General features: G+C 43.1%; 1 pseudogene; it reads right to left on the bottom strand.

Annotated features, from left to right (window-relative positions):
* Positions 1-640: 640 nt before the first annotated feature.
* On the bottom strand, positions 641-10,930 carry LOC123112418 (peroxisomal (S)-2-hydroxy-acid oxidase GLO4-like; annotated as a pseudogene).
* Between the last annotated feature and the right edge of the window lie 2,911 nt (positions 10,931-13,841).

Genomic DNA, 13,841 nt, shown 5'->3' with positions numbered 1-13,841 from the left:
ACCAAGGTGGAGTGGCGTGCCATCTACAATATCGATGACGACGTGTCTTGGCGGCAAGGTGCAGTGGGGTCTTGGCGCCGGATACCATTTGATGGGCGCGCGCAGGAGGCTGGCGCTGCCCGGCGTCGTGGTGGCGTCGACAACAAAAGGGTCTGGCAAGATAAGTGCATTGACTGCTCCTGAATATGGGACCACAAAAGAAGGTGGCAAATTCTATAGCATGCGCGTGCGGTGCACGGTAAGGGTCTACTAGACCGGTTGGTGGCTCGGCTAGCCGGCGGACGGTTTTGTGAGGCCATCGGATTTTTTTAGTGTGCATGACGCTAGGTCAGGGCATATCATCATCTTGTATGTAGGGTGACAATTTTCGTCAGGACGGTGTCTTTGGGTTAATTTATGTATTTATTTTGCAAGGCGTCCTTAAATTTTGTAATAAAGATGGCTATGTGAATCGCTTGATGCAAAGGGCCCCCTAAAACTGTCTCAGTGTGTGCGCATTGTCGACATGTTATGTACCGTCGAAATGGGCGTTCAGTACCTCACATCCTAGATTTTGATACATCGTCAAGGACGCTGCTCTACGACAGCTGCGACACGCAAAGAGCCAAAGAGCAAGGTCGATCAACCAGGTGGATCAAACACAAATAAATCATCTAAAAAAGCAAAGAGTATTATACTTCGTCCCCTCTGATATGAGGTGGCTCCACAAAATTAAGTTTCTCCACATCAGCCCGTAACACGAATTAGGTAGAAAGCTTTACGTATGCCTAGCATTGCTCAATGAGAAATGGCATAGCCGGGATTCATCAAGCTCTCCTGATTTTTCAAGCACGAATACAAAGGGCACGTCTGGTAGGTAACAATTCGGCTTTGCCACCGGCACGCACGAATGGCTCACAGCAGCGACCTGATCCGGTCGCCCTCGGTCTGTACACGGTCCCGGGTGATCTCGGCGAGGCTCCGGCAGCCGCAGAGCGCCATGGCCAGCTCCAGCTCCCTGTTCAGCATCTCGATCACGTGCTTCGCCCCGGCCTCGCCCCGCGCCGCCAGCCCGTACATCACCGGCCTCCCCACCTGAAACCACACGCACGGCACACTTGAATAATTCAAACCCTTCTCGGTTCTGTACGCACAATGCGTGCGTACGTAGGTACGTACCATGACTCCCCGGGCACCGAGCGCCAGCGCCTTGAGCACGTCGGTCCCCCGCCGGATTCCACCGTCCACCAGCACCGGCACCGCCCCCGCCACCGCCTTCACTACCTGTGCACACGACGGCACCGTGATGTCCTGGACTCCGAGAGATCACAATATACAACGGGGAGTTGGACCGTTGGAGGGATTTGGGTACTGGGAAGAGTGGCAGAGGAGGAAGGGGTATGACAGCAAAGGGGGGGGAAACAGCGATCCATGGGCACTATCATCCAAGACATATTTTTATAGAAGAAACCCATCCAGATGAGATCACAAAAATTCACTTCCGACAAGAATCGAATCCCGTTCTGCAAGTAAACACCACTGTGTCCTTGCCACTAGGCTACAACCCAGTTCTCATGACAGCAGAGGAGGCCTAGAATTCTTTCATTAGCCATAAGCTTACCACATTTGAACTGACATGTTTTTTTGGGGGATTCAAACTGACATATTGTTATAACACCGCACCACCGGCCAAAACGGCTCGTCCACTCCTGCTCCAGCATGGCTCATATAAATAACGCACACTACGCCGAAGGCATAACTTTAGGTCACTTCTAAATAATTCCCTATAATAGAGATGAGGCCCAATCCTCTCAATTTAGTGATGTTATTTGGAACAGGCCATTGAAGCATTGCTATGGTCTTCTCAGGGTCAGTTGCCACACCGTGATCAGAGATAATGTGGCTCAAGTGTTCAAGTTTAGGATGAGCAAATGTGTACTTACTTCTATTAGCAAACAATTGGTGTTTCCCCAAAATCATGAACCTTGTTTGCAGATGTTCTAAGTGTGGCTCCATGTCTTTGTTGTATACTAATAATATGTCATCCATAAAAATTAAGACAAACTAATATGATCAAATAGAAATTCATTGGGCACTTTAATATTAAAAAGGAGCATTGGCAAGCCCAAAAGGGCATCACCCTGAACTAGAACCGCCTAGGTGTGTCTTAAAAGTTGTTATATATTCATCCAGGGGAGCCATTCTTATTTGATGATACCGAGCTCTTAGGTCCACTTTACAAAACCAACTAGTGCCAACCAATTCATCTAATATTACAGTAGAAAACTTATTTTTAACCGTTATGTTGTTTAAGTTCCTATAATTTACACAAAACCTTCAGGAGCCATCTTGTTAACTAGCATACGGGTGAAGCAAATGGACTAAGATTGGGTGTAATGATGCTTGCAATAATGATCTAAGCTACATGTCATTCTGTTTCATTCTTTTTATAAAGGAGAATGCATCCCCGCCACCGCCTTCACTACCTGTGCACACGACGGCACCGTGATGTCCTGGACTCCGAGAGATCACAATATACAACGGGGAGTTGGACCGTTGGAGGGATTTGGGTACTGGGAAGAGTGGCAGAGGAGGAAGGGGTATGACAGCAAAGGGGGGGAAACAGCGATCCATGGGCACTATCATCCAAGACATATTTTTATAGAAGAAACCCATCCAGATGAGATCACAAAAATTCACTTCCGACAAGAATCGAATCCCGTTCTGCAAGTAAACACCACTGTGTCCTTGCCACTAGGCTACAACCCAGTTCTCATGACAGCAGAGGAGGCCTAGAATTCTTTCATTAGCCATAAGCTTACCACATTTGAACTGACATGTTTTTTTGGGGGATTCAAACTGACATATTGTTATAACACCGCACCACCGGCCAAAACGGCTCGTCCACTCCTTCTCCAGCATGGCTCATATAAATAACGCACACTACGCCGAAGGCATAACTTTAGGTCACTTCTAAATAATTCCCTATAATAGAGATGAGGCCCAATCCTCTCAATTTAGTGATGTTATTTGGAACAGGCCATTGAAGCATTGCTATGGTCTTCTCAGGGTCAGTTGCCACACCGTGATCAGAGATAATGTGGCTCAAGTGTTCAAGTTTAGGATGAGCAAATGTGTACTTACTTCTATTAGCAAACAATTGGTGTTTCCCCAAAATCATGAACCTTGTTTGCAGATGTTCTAAGTGTGGCTCCATGTCTTTGTTGTATACTAATAATATGTCATCCATAAAAATTAAGACAAACTAATATGATCAAATAGAAATTCATTGGGCACTTTAATATTAAAAAGGAGCATTGGCAAGCCCAAAAGGGCATCACCCTGAACTAGAACCGCCTAGGTGTGTCTTAAAAGTTATTATATATTCATCCAGGGGAGCCATTCTTATTTGATGATACCGAGCTCTTAGGTCCACTTTACAAAACCAACTAGTGCCAACCAATTCATCTAATATTACAGTAGAAAACTTATTTTTAACCGTTATGTTGTTTAAGTTCCTATAATTTACACAAAACCTTCAGGAGCCATCTTGTTAACTAGCATACGGGTGAAGCAAATGGACTAAGATTGGGTGTAATGATGCTTGCAATAATGATCTAAGCTACATGTCATTCTGTTTCATTCTTTTTATAAAGGAGAATGCATTATGGTCTTGAACTGATAGGAAAGACACCAGGAAGTAGATGTATATCATCATCAGGAACATTCAATGGAGGCAATGTAGTTGGTTCCTAAAAATGTCAACACAATGCTATAGAAGAGGTTGAATCAACATATGTGAATCTTTTGTTGTATGCTCCACCAAAATACTTGTTCCAGGAATGACATATGAATTTTAGAAGGAGATTCGTTGTTCACTCCATGTAGAGTGATCAAAACACCAGTATGAGGAATTGCGCCCATTTTTCCTTTTTAGTGGAAGGTCCGAGCCACCCACTGCTCCAGACAATCTATTCCTAACGTCATGTAGTAGCCTCCTAAGCCCACCACCTTCATCGAGAAAGTGAGTGTGTGATCTTGGACTCACTAGCTAAGGTTCTGAACTTCGGTCTACAAGAAAGTACTTCACCATTGTCTAGTCAAAACTCAATAGAGACTGTGGTTCAACTACAAATCGGGGCAACAAAGCTGAATCAAATAAACCATGTGAACTACCCCAGTCAAGAAGAGTGAGTACTCTGACTACTAATGAGAGCTTTAAGCCCGATGGTCTTTGAATGATCACCTCCTAACTGTGGATTAACTGAAGTTGAAGCTCATCCATTGATGCTTCTTGAGCAACCATATCATCTAGCATTTCATCAGAAAGAAGCCCACCTGTCTCCATGACTTATGGCTAAGCAGGTTATAGTTTTCCAGAAACACACCTTGGACCTACTTTCTCCCCACAACTAGAACAAAGGCCATGTGAAACCAATCTAATTCCCTTTGTGTATTTTGGTAATTAAGATAATCATATCTCAAGGAACTAATGCCTACTACAAGATTATTTCAGGAAAGTTCCTTTGGGTGCAACAAAGGAATGGAAAGTGAGCACCACAAATTTACATGAAGACAAGTGTTGATCAAGCCAAAGGATTTTTATTTTATATTTTAGTGATGCTAGATCACATTGTGTCCATAAGCATGTCGATAATATCAAAAGGGGATGAGGATCTTGTGATGAGTTTCTTTGTCCATGCGCTTAATGATGAAACTCCAAATCCCTCAGAGTCCTTCAAAATTCCTCCACTATATCCAACCAACTTTCATAATTCGGAGTTGTCGAGCTCTTCCGGTTGGAACAGCCGAGCAATACACCACATATATGCCGCTGTAAAACCCCTTCTAATTCGGAGCTGCCAATTATTCCATTCGGATAACCGAAGCTCTTGGCAGACCTTTTATTGCCTTTTTGGAATTTTCGAAGCAACAACAGAGAGTGTGCAACTGATGAAGTGTTCCCTTGGGAGCCTCCGAATGATCACTAGTCGAACCGTTTGAGTCATTTGAAAGCCACCTCTTTTATTCACGTGGAGCCTCCGAGCTGATCACTCCGGAACTTCCTAGAATCCTAGTTATGCAATAAAGTTGGTAACAGTAAGCTTTCTAGTACCTCCTATATAACTCTCACCTATCTCACCTGTTCACTTGAAACAAACTCCAATATCGTAATATGTTCTAAGAGAGAACTCAACGTCCTTGTGATGATTCTAAAGGGATTTCTACCCCAACAATCCAAGCTAATCCTTTGAGACCTAACCCCCTCTTGCTTTCCACTCCTACTTCTGTAATCCAAAATCCAAATCTTGAGAGAGTTTGAGTGTGGATGAGATTATTTTTGAAGCACAAGAGCAAGATATTCACTACCAAGTACTTTTGGAGGTTTTGGAGGGTGTGCACAACTCCTAGATCAACTAGGTGCTTGGAAGTTTTAAGTTGTGAAGAAACCAACAGGAAGTTTGTAAGGGCTTAGAGATCGCCTACTTGGTGAAGATCCACCCTTAGTGAGGCTAGTCCTTCGTGGACGTACGACATGGTGGATAAGTTGGTTGCTCCTTCACGGACCCTTCGTAGGACGTACCTTAGTGGGATCTCGCAACCGTGATCCTTGTGATCTTAGGTCCTCTATGGATTGAAGACTCCATCAACGTGGATGTAAGATAGCGCAACTGTCCGAATCACAGGAAAAATCTTCACTGAGCCAATCTATGTTTGCATATCTCTAACTCTACCTCTTACTTTCACTTGCATCTCTTTACTTTCTACATCTCATACTCTCGTAAACTTGCACGTCTACGGTCCTTGATAAATTCCTAGAAAATCCTAAAATTGCCAAGGAGACTAAAATTTGGGAAAAAGAACCCCCTTTTGTCTTAATAGTCTATTCACTCCCCCTCTAGACATACTTAAGCGATCTTACACCATGCACACCCATGCAATCTTTTAGTTGCCTGGCTTTCCACAGATTGTTATGATGTGTTGTTGTTGATTCAACGTCGTCAAACTTCTGACAGACAAGCTTGTGCAATGGATCACATGATGGTTTCACTTTGCTCAGGATGTCCTCCTGCACTGTTACAAGCGTCTATGTTGCTCGCCATTGCACATAACAAAATTTTGAAAACGCCCTTTTGTTCGTCCTTCAACTCTAACACAAAACGTGACACAAGAATGTGTCACTTATCGCATTAATACAAATGCAACTACTACACAAAATGTTAGAGCTCCATTTTGTATCCCTCCATGGACCTGGTCCACATGAGCACTATTATTGCGCACATCTTGTCTTGGTGTACATCATGGTCGAATTTCTGTAGCACCGCCTCCTAAAATTGATCCCACATTGGTACTAGTGAGCCACATTGCCAATCATGTGTCCGACGATGTGACCTCGAACCCGTCATGGAAATACAAAGCGAAGTAAGATGTTTACCCATCCAACTAGGTTCGTACATCGGTGACGTCGAACGTGAGGAGTCCATCTTGGGCATCCATGAACACCAGACACTAGTGTGGAGTTAGGAAATTTGGCTGCAGTGGTGGTCACATGATGCCACCCTCCTTAGATGGCGGCAAGAGGGAGACTGCATGCCCTTCATGGCATGGCGATTGTCGCCTCCTAGCACCTTCCTAGTGACATAATGGATAAATTGGCTTCGATGTAAATCAGATCGATCCATTCAACTTGCTCCCCAAACTAGATGAGCAAAAATCAAATCTATTTTGCCATATTTCTCTCGTTTCCCATCTAGTTTCTCCGGTTCACGCATCACCCTGGTATTGAACGCTTCTATTGTCGAGAAAACTCAGCACACTGCACGGTAGCCTTGGACGACCCCGTCGCATTTTCAGCTCTAAATCAGCCAACCCGATTCAGGATTTACGCCATATCAGGCCCTAAGGCCTCCAACAACATTCCTAAGAATTTACTAGTATGATCGCAAGGATATGAAGCGCGCCACATCAACAATTGCTCTGATACCAACTTGTGATGTTCTGGACTCCAAGCGATCACGATACAATGGGGTCTTGGAGAGAACCGAGGATCATGACAGAGCAGGAAAGGAGGAAGAACAATAGAGGAGGGAGACGATTCAATGTTCATTCATTCACTACCGGATTTGGATGGTTGTACCATGGGCCTCAACAACTCACCCACTTCCATCCCAACATGGCACATATAAATAACGACACCATCCTAGATCGAAAGCGTAACTTTAGGTTGCGTCGTCCTCTTGTGAGGCGCAATCCTTGTCAGCATGAGGGACGCCGCACTGGCAGATGTGCCACCTTAAGAATGCCTTTTATGTATAGGAAAGCTTTATTGCCTCTCTGACTCTTTGCATCGACTATGCACACCCTTTTTAAGAATATATGACATAAAATCTACTCTATTGTCCCTGCTGATCAAAATGGAAGAAGAGAAGACCGATGAGCACGCTTCAGTATACCTCTTCGAGCACGGATATGGTGGCAGGCGCATAGTCAAGCTGCCGACCGCCGTGGTTGGACACGATCACACCGGCCACCCCAGCCTCCACTGCTTTCCTAGCTGTTTGTTCCCCACGGCGTTCAGTGTCACGCAGAAATAAATGATGATTAACAAGTTGCAAGATTAACACAAATTTATTCTCTCAATCCTCAATTACAGTGAGGATGTTTTACAGTGGCCACGGACTTACCATCCTCAGCCGTGAGGATGCCCTTCAGTAGAATCGGTAGGCTGGTTATGGATTTCAGCCACTCCACATCCTGCACAGAGGGTTACAGGAGACAGAATGTCAGAATTCATCTGCCAATTTCCAATATACTCCCGGAGGATTGGCTCCTTGTTTTAAGACATCAGTGCAGCAGCCTAGTACTGGAGCAGTTCAAGGTTACTGTCTCCCTATATATGCATACAGGGTAAGACTACATGTTATATCAGCATGTCCTACTACTGAGTGTGCCTAATTGTGCTTGAAACTACAGTTGAATATACTTATCAAGTACTGAAGCACATATTGTAGTATCTAAAACTTTAGTTTGCAATTTGCATATGGGTACCAATTTTCAATACCTTCCACGATAAGGATGGATCCATCGTATCCCGCACGTATTTCACAAGCTGCGAGCCGTCTGTCTGCAAATGCGAAATATATGAGTTTGTGCTTGAGTCTTTCAGAAAGGAAAATGAGTTCATGCAGTATCTGAGTATCATAAACTATTTTTTCCAGAACGAACAAATTATTTTCAAGTAAATATACTCTAGATAATTCTATCCAGCAGACATTGACTCACAGTATCAAGATTCTCTAATGAAATTAAACCTTCGAGGTTTGGCTTGGCAGGAGCAACCATCCTGCATGACCAAGCACATCAGCAAACTGAACATAAGAAGCCCGCATCATGGTGATTGTTTAAGATCTTGAAATGCCACATAAATATCTTTTATGTATAATTGTATCTCATGCTATTAATAACCTAAGATGATACTAAAAGAACCACCAGATTAAGGTAGAAATTCCCATATGGTTATTTTAGTGGGTTAGTATCTGTAGACTAAAAATAACATAATGTTGTGCAAAGAAATTTTAAAATATAACTTTACTTATTTCTAATATCACGTTCACGACGGCCGAGCATAGGATTATCAACTGTCAAAACAATTGCCTTGAATCCATTACTCTCGGCCCGCCGTACCAATGTTGCTGAAACAGCTCTCTTCTTAAACACCTATGATGTTTGTAGAAAATAAAATCAGAAATCACATCATCTTGAAAGGAATTATATATCTGGAGCTTGAAGTCTAGATGCCATACATATAACTGATAAAAACGAATCGCATCACAACTGGCGGCAACCTCCTCTATTCTGCAATTGGATGAGAAGGATAGCACCTGTATTTGACAAAGAAAAAAAATGTATAATCCACGCCGGAAATAAAAGTTGGCCGAAAGATCCTGAATTATCAGATGTCACCAACCATTAGGCTATTGCATGACGCTGCAGCTTTTGCTGTAGCCACCTCCCCTGAAATAAGCATTGTGATATGGGGATATTAGATTCCAAATTTTAACGTTCAAAAATAAAATTTTAATTTTGGGACCTTCTGGGTTTGCTATTGTGTGACCCCGTTGGTGCAACAATTATGGGAGAGGGCATGTTATATCCCAACAAGCTTGTCGACATGTCTATGTTGCTGACATCTACAAGAACCCGAGGTCGTAACCTGCAGAATACACACCAAGAAAATCTTCAAGTCTAAACTCTTCAGGTCAATGAAGATTTTACCTACAAGATTCATGTCTATAGGAAAGTACAAAATTCTTCCATATGCTGCGATATTGTCCCTCAATGTGTGTTCATCCTCCGCTCCTCCGTTGATGTAATCATAGTGCATCTTTGACAGTGCTTTCTTGGCGAGTTCTTGATACTCACGAATGTTGACTGGTAGATTATTCTCCATTTCTGCTGGTACATATAATGGTTATAGGTCATCCAGCTGATGCAAATATCTACTTAACCATATATCGGTCCGGAATATAGTTTTAACACATGACCAACTAAGCTGCATACTTTTCAGTGCTAGAACCCCATCATTACATCTTTTAAACATACTCCCTCCGTCCGCGAATAAGTGTACATCTACCTTTTGTACCAAGTCAAAATTTTAAAATTTTGACCAACTTTATAAAAAAGTGTAGCAGCATATATGATGTCAAATTGGTACATTATGAATCTACATTTCAAAACGAATCTAGTGGTACTAATTTAGTGCCATAAATGCTGCTACTTTTTCCTATAAAGTTGGCCAAAGTTTTAAAACTTTGACTTGGGACAAAAACTATATGTACACTTATTCACGGACGGAGGGAGTATACAGAGCTTCAATTGATGTCCCTATATTCCCCCTTGCAAAGAAAGTCTCTCTTTATACTTCAGAAAGAGCTATAAAATGCAGTAGTAACCGCCTTTTGGAGCTGCCCTTTTCCTTTTTAGTAGATAACCTACTGCTTATGTTCCCTGGTTTTTGAGCCAATTTGTTTTTCTTTCGAACATGAGGCGAATGCGTGTCGTTTCCCATTAGAAGTACACACACAAAGATGGAGAAAAAATTTACAGAGGGTAAACCGGCAAAGCCAGAAAGAACAGAAAATACCAACAAAAGCCTAAAAGCTAAGAAAGAAGAAAGCCAAAACTGCATTGCTACCACTGTCTATTGTAGGACCGGAGGCCGCGCGTGCAGATTATGCCATGAAGCATAGAAGAAAACCAGCCTATTGCATTTGAAAAATGGAATCCAGGAGAGTGAGTTTTTTTTTTTTGAGATCGCTTCTTGGTGCATGCATTAGGGAGTTCATAGCTTGTGTCGTAATTCTGGTCGTTTTGGGACCTGTGTGGCTGTTTTTGTTTATATGTTTATGTTTTTCTTTTGCTGTACTGTGGTCGTGGATTCTTTTCCAGCATGGTTTTAGATGATGTAGTTGTAGCTGTAGCCTGTACCAATGCAAATTGGGATGACTCCAGGATCTAAAACTACTCAAGTACAAAGCCCGGTGACTGCACACAATGATGCGAGTCGGCCTATTGTTCCAAGGTACTATCCCCAAAATGGATAAACTGAGGTACGGCTTAGCACTAATTCATAGAGAAATTCGACGCTCAGAAACCGCAAAACACATCTGAAAGTTCACTGGCAGAAATACAAAAATACGCAGCTACGTTCAGATCAGCGAGACCGGTGCTCTCTGGTGTATTACCTGTAGCGCTGGTAGCAGTGGCTACAACAAATTTGCACTAACAGAAATCAAGACGCAAAGAGAGCTGGAGAAATACAGCAAACCGAGAGCGGAACGGCCGTATGAGACAGCCAACTGAAGGAGGGCGTGGAGCAGCAAGCAAGCAAGCAACATACCTCTAGAGATTGGTTTAGGGGGGAATGGGCAGCAATGGAGATGCCTGGAGGATGAAATGACCAATGATTGCTAGCTGCTGGCTGGGAGCGGATAAGGTAACCAAGAATCAAGACAAAGCGGGACATGCCAATTTCAAACAGTATTGAACACGTCGATGGCGGATTTCAGCGAGGCGTTTCTGCGCGTATGACTAAAAATCTAGCACCAGGGAATAGCTGCCTTCTATTGCAAAACAAAAATTTAATAATGGGTTATGCTATTTAGCGGCGGCTCCGTCAATAACTATGAAAATAAAATAAAACGGAGCTAAGCCCATTTTGCTCTTTGCTTAAATCATGGGGGGAAATCATATAACCGAGTTAATTACATGGAGGTACCACAATTGGGGCATTGGGTGCGGATTGAAACCACTTTACATAATCTTTACATGTCAGTACAAATACTGGGGCGCACGACAACAGGACGATCTAAACGCCGTATAAACAGGTATTGACGCTGAAACTGATCGGTGGGCCCCTCCAAATTCTAGTCAGGTGCCACGATGGCCAATCGGCGCGTGCCCGCATGCTGACTAGGACGAGTACAACTCGGTCGTTCTTAACCTAGCTCGTTCGAACCAGTTCGGCCAGTCGTCCCTACCTCTCCCCTCAAACCCTACCTCTCTCGTGCGGCTGCTTTGCAGCGATGGCGTTGGTGACTCCGGTAGGCGGTGATGGCGGTGGAGACCTTCCCGGCTTAGGTAGCGCCGCGGCAGGAGGAATCGAAGGCGGTGGCGGCTACTCCAACTCTGCGTACTACAACGCCGACGACATTTCTTTGGATCCGGCGTTGTCCATGGGAGTAGCGGGTGCGGATGGCGCATATTTGGGTGGCGAACCCTAGCACTAGCCATTACTTGACGCATGGAATCGGTAGTGTGTTGTAAGTTATCCTTTCCTCCTACTCTTCTAACTAAAAATGGGGATTGGGGTTAGGTTTACTTTCTTCTTTTTTCTGTTAACTCCAAATGGGGATTAGGGTTTGCATCACTGTTCTTCCTTGCATGTCAACTCAAATTGTGGATTAGGCCTAACTGTTCATTCAAATTGTGGATTAGGGTTAACTTTTCATTCTCTTGTGTTCTGTTAAGACAAATTGTGGATTAGGCCTACTAATTACTTGAAATTGTCTTTGATCTGTAGTTTGTATGATGACATTTGGGATGTTAGGATACATTTTGATGCTCAGGAAAAGTTGGAGAAGAAGCTATGCAGTTCAGATGTAACATTTCTGAATTTAGTTGCACCGATGGAAACCCAAGGATTTGGTGTATATGATTCATTGTATTACATCGAGACTCCAGGATTAGGAGAGCAAGGGCTAGCATTGGTAGAGAGTAATGCTCAATTCCACCACTCGTGAGTGAATTTTGAAGGCAAGAATTATCCCCAATTGTGTATCAAGAGCCTGTTGTTCATGATCTCAATGGGCCTACTATTTTAGTTGTTGATCGGCAAGGTGTTGTCTTTGAAAGCCAGTGTGGCGGCTCCAATGCAGCTCATGGTCCTGCTATTTGCACACAAGAAAGCGGGAATGTAAATGCCAAGTTGAAAGTTGTTGTGCAAGAAGAAGAAGAAAAGGGATATGCTGGCAGTGATGCTTCTGACTCTGATTTTCAAGGTCAATATGGCAGTGACAATAACCCTTATTATATGGTTGCTTCTGAAGACATGGGGATAGAAGAGGGAAAGAGACAGAGAGAGCAAGAACTAGGAGAGGAATAAACATATGATGAAGAATCAGAAGAGGAAGTGCTACATTATGAGAGTGACATGGAGGTTGAAAAACTGTTTGAGCTGGAGGAAGATGAAAAATTTCGTTCAGTAGAAGAAGGAACTATAGTTGTACCTGCATAGAAGAAGCAAAAGTTGCCAGTTAGGACAGGACCAACAACAAGGTCACATTCTTGTGTATTAGAAGAAGAGGAACCTGATATTAAACCTTCACTAGATGAATAAGAGAAGGGTTTGGTGAAGGAGAGTGATGGTGATGGGTTTGAGCCACCGTCATTTGTCCTACCAAAGAAAAGGAAAGCCGGGAAAAAAGTGGCCAACTAGAAAATGGTACGATGAGAAAATGGAGCAACCACATCAGCAACTATGACTGCACATGTGTTTCAGGGATCAACATCAATTCAGAGATGCTTTGTTGAACTTACACATCACTCAGGTCAAAGGATAATTTTTTAATGTAGAGCAGAACATTGCAAGTTCTTTATTGTGGAAGATTTATAAAAGGGGGGAAACTTTTGTAATTAAGAAGTTGAGAATAAACCACACTTGCCTTAGTAGTACAAAGACAACCAGGGTCAGTGCCAAGTGGCTCGCAAAAAACTATGAGTCACCGTTCAGATCTTATCCAATACTAGCATTCGGACTTTGATTGATGCATGCTTGGAAAAGTGTGGTGTAGATGTGCCCAAGGCCATGGCATATAGGGGGGAAACCAGCTATTGATGTAGTGTTAGGAAAACACAAGAAGCAATGCGCGAGGGTTAGAGACTATGCTCAAACTGTGATGGATACAAATCCTGGGAGTAGAGTAAAATTGACTACTGTAACTCCAACACCCACGGAAAAATTCCCCATCTAGGACTACGATTCCATGCCATGTCCTACTGAAGGAAATATGCCCTAGAGGAAATAATAAAGTTATTATTTATTTCCTTATTTCATGATAAATGTTTATTATTCATGCTAGAATTGTATTAACCGGAAACATGATACATGTGTGAATACATAGACAAACAGAGTGTCACTAGTATGCCTCTACTTGACTAGCTCGTTAATCAAAGATGGTTATGTTTCCTAGCCATGGACAAAGAGTTGTCATTTGATTAACGGGATCACATCATTAGGAGAATGATGTGATTGACTTGACCCATTCCGTTAGCTTAGCACTTGATCATTTAGTATGTTGCTA

This window comes from Triticum aestivum, chromosome 5B (genome assembly GCF_018294505.1).
Source record: "Triticum aestivum cultivar Chinese Spring chromosome 5B, IWGSC CS RefSeq v2.1, whole genome shotgun sequence".
Taxonomy (NCBI): Eukaryota; Viridiplantae; Streptophyta; class Magnoliopsida; order Poales; family Poaceae; genus Triticum; species Triticum aestivum.
The sequence above is the reverse complement of the archived record's forward strand: the minus strand, read 5'-3'. Positions and strand labels throughout refer to the sequence as shown.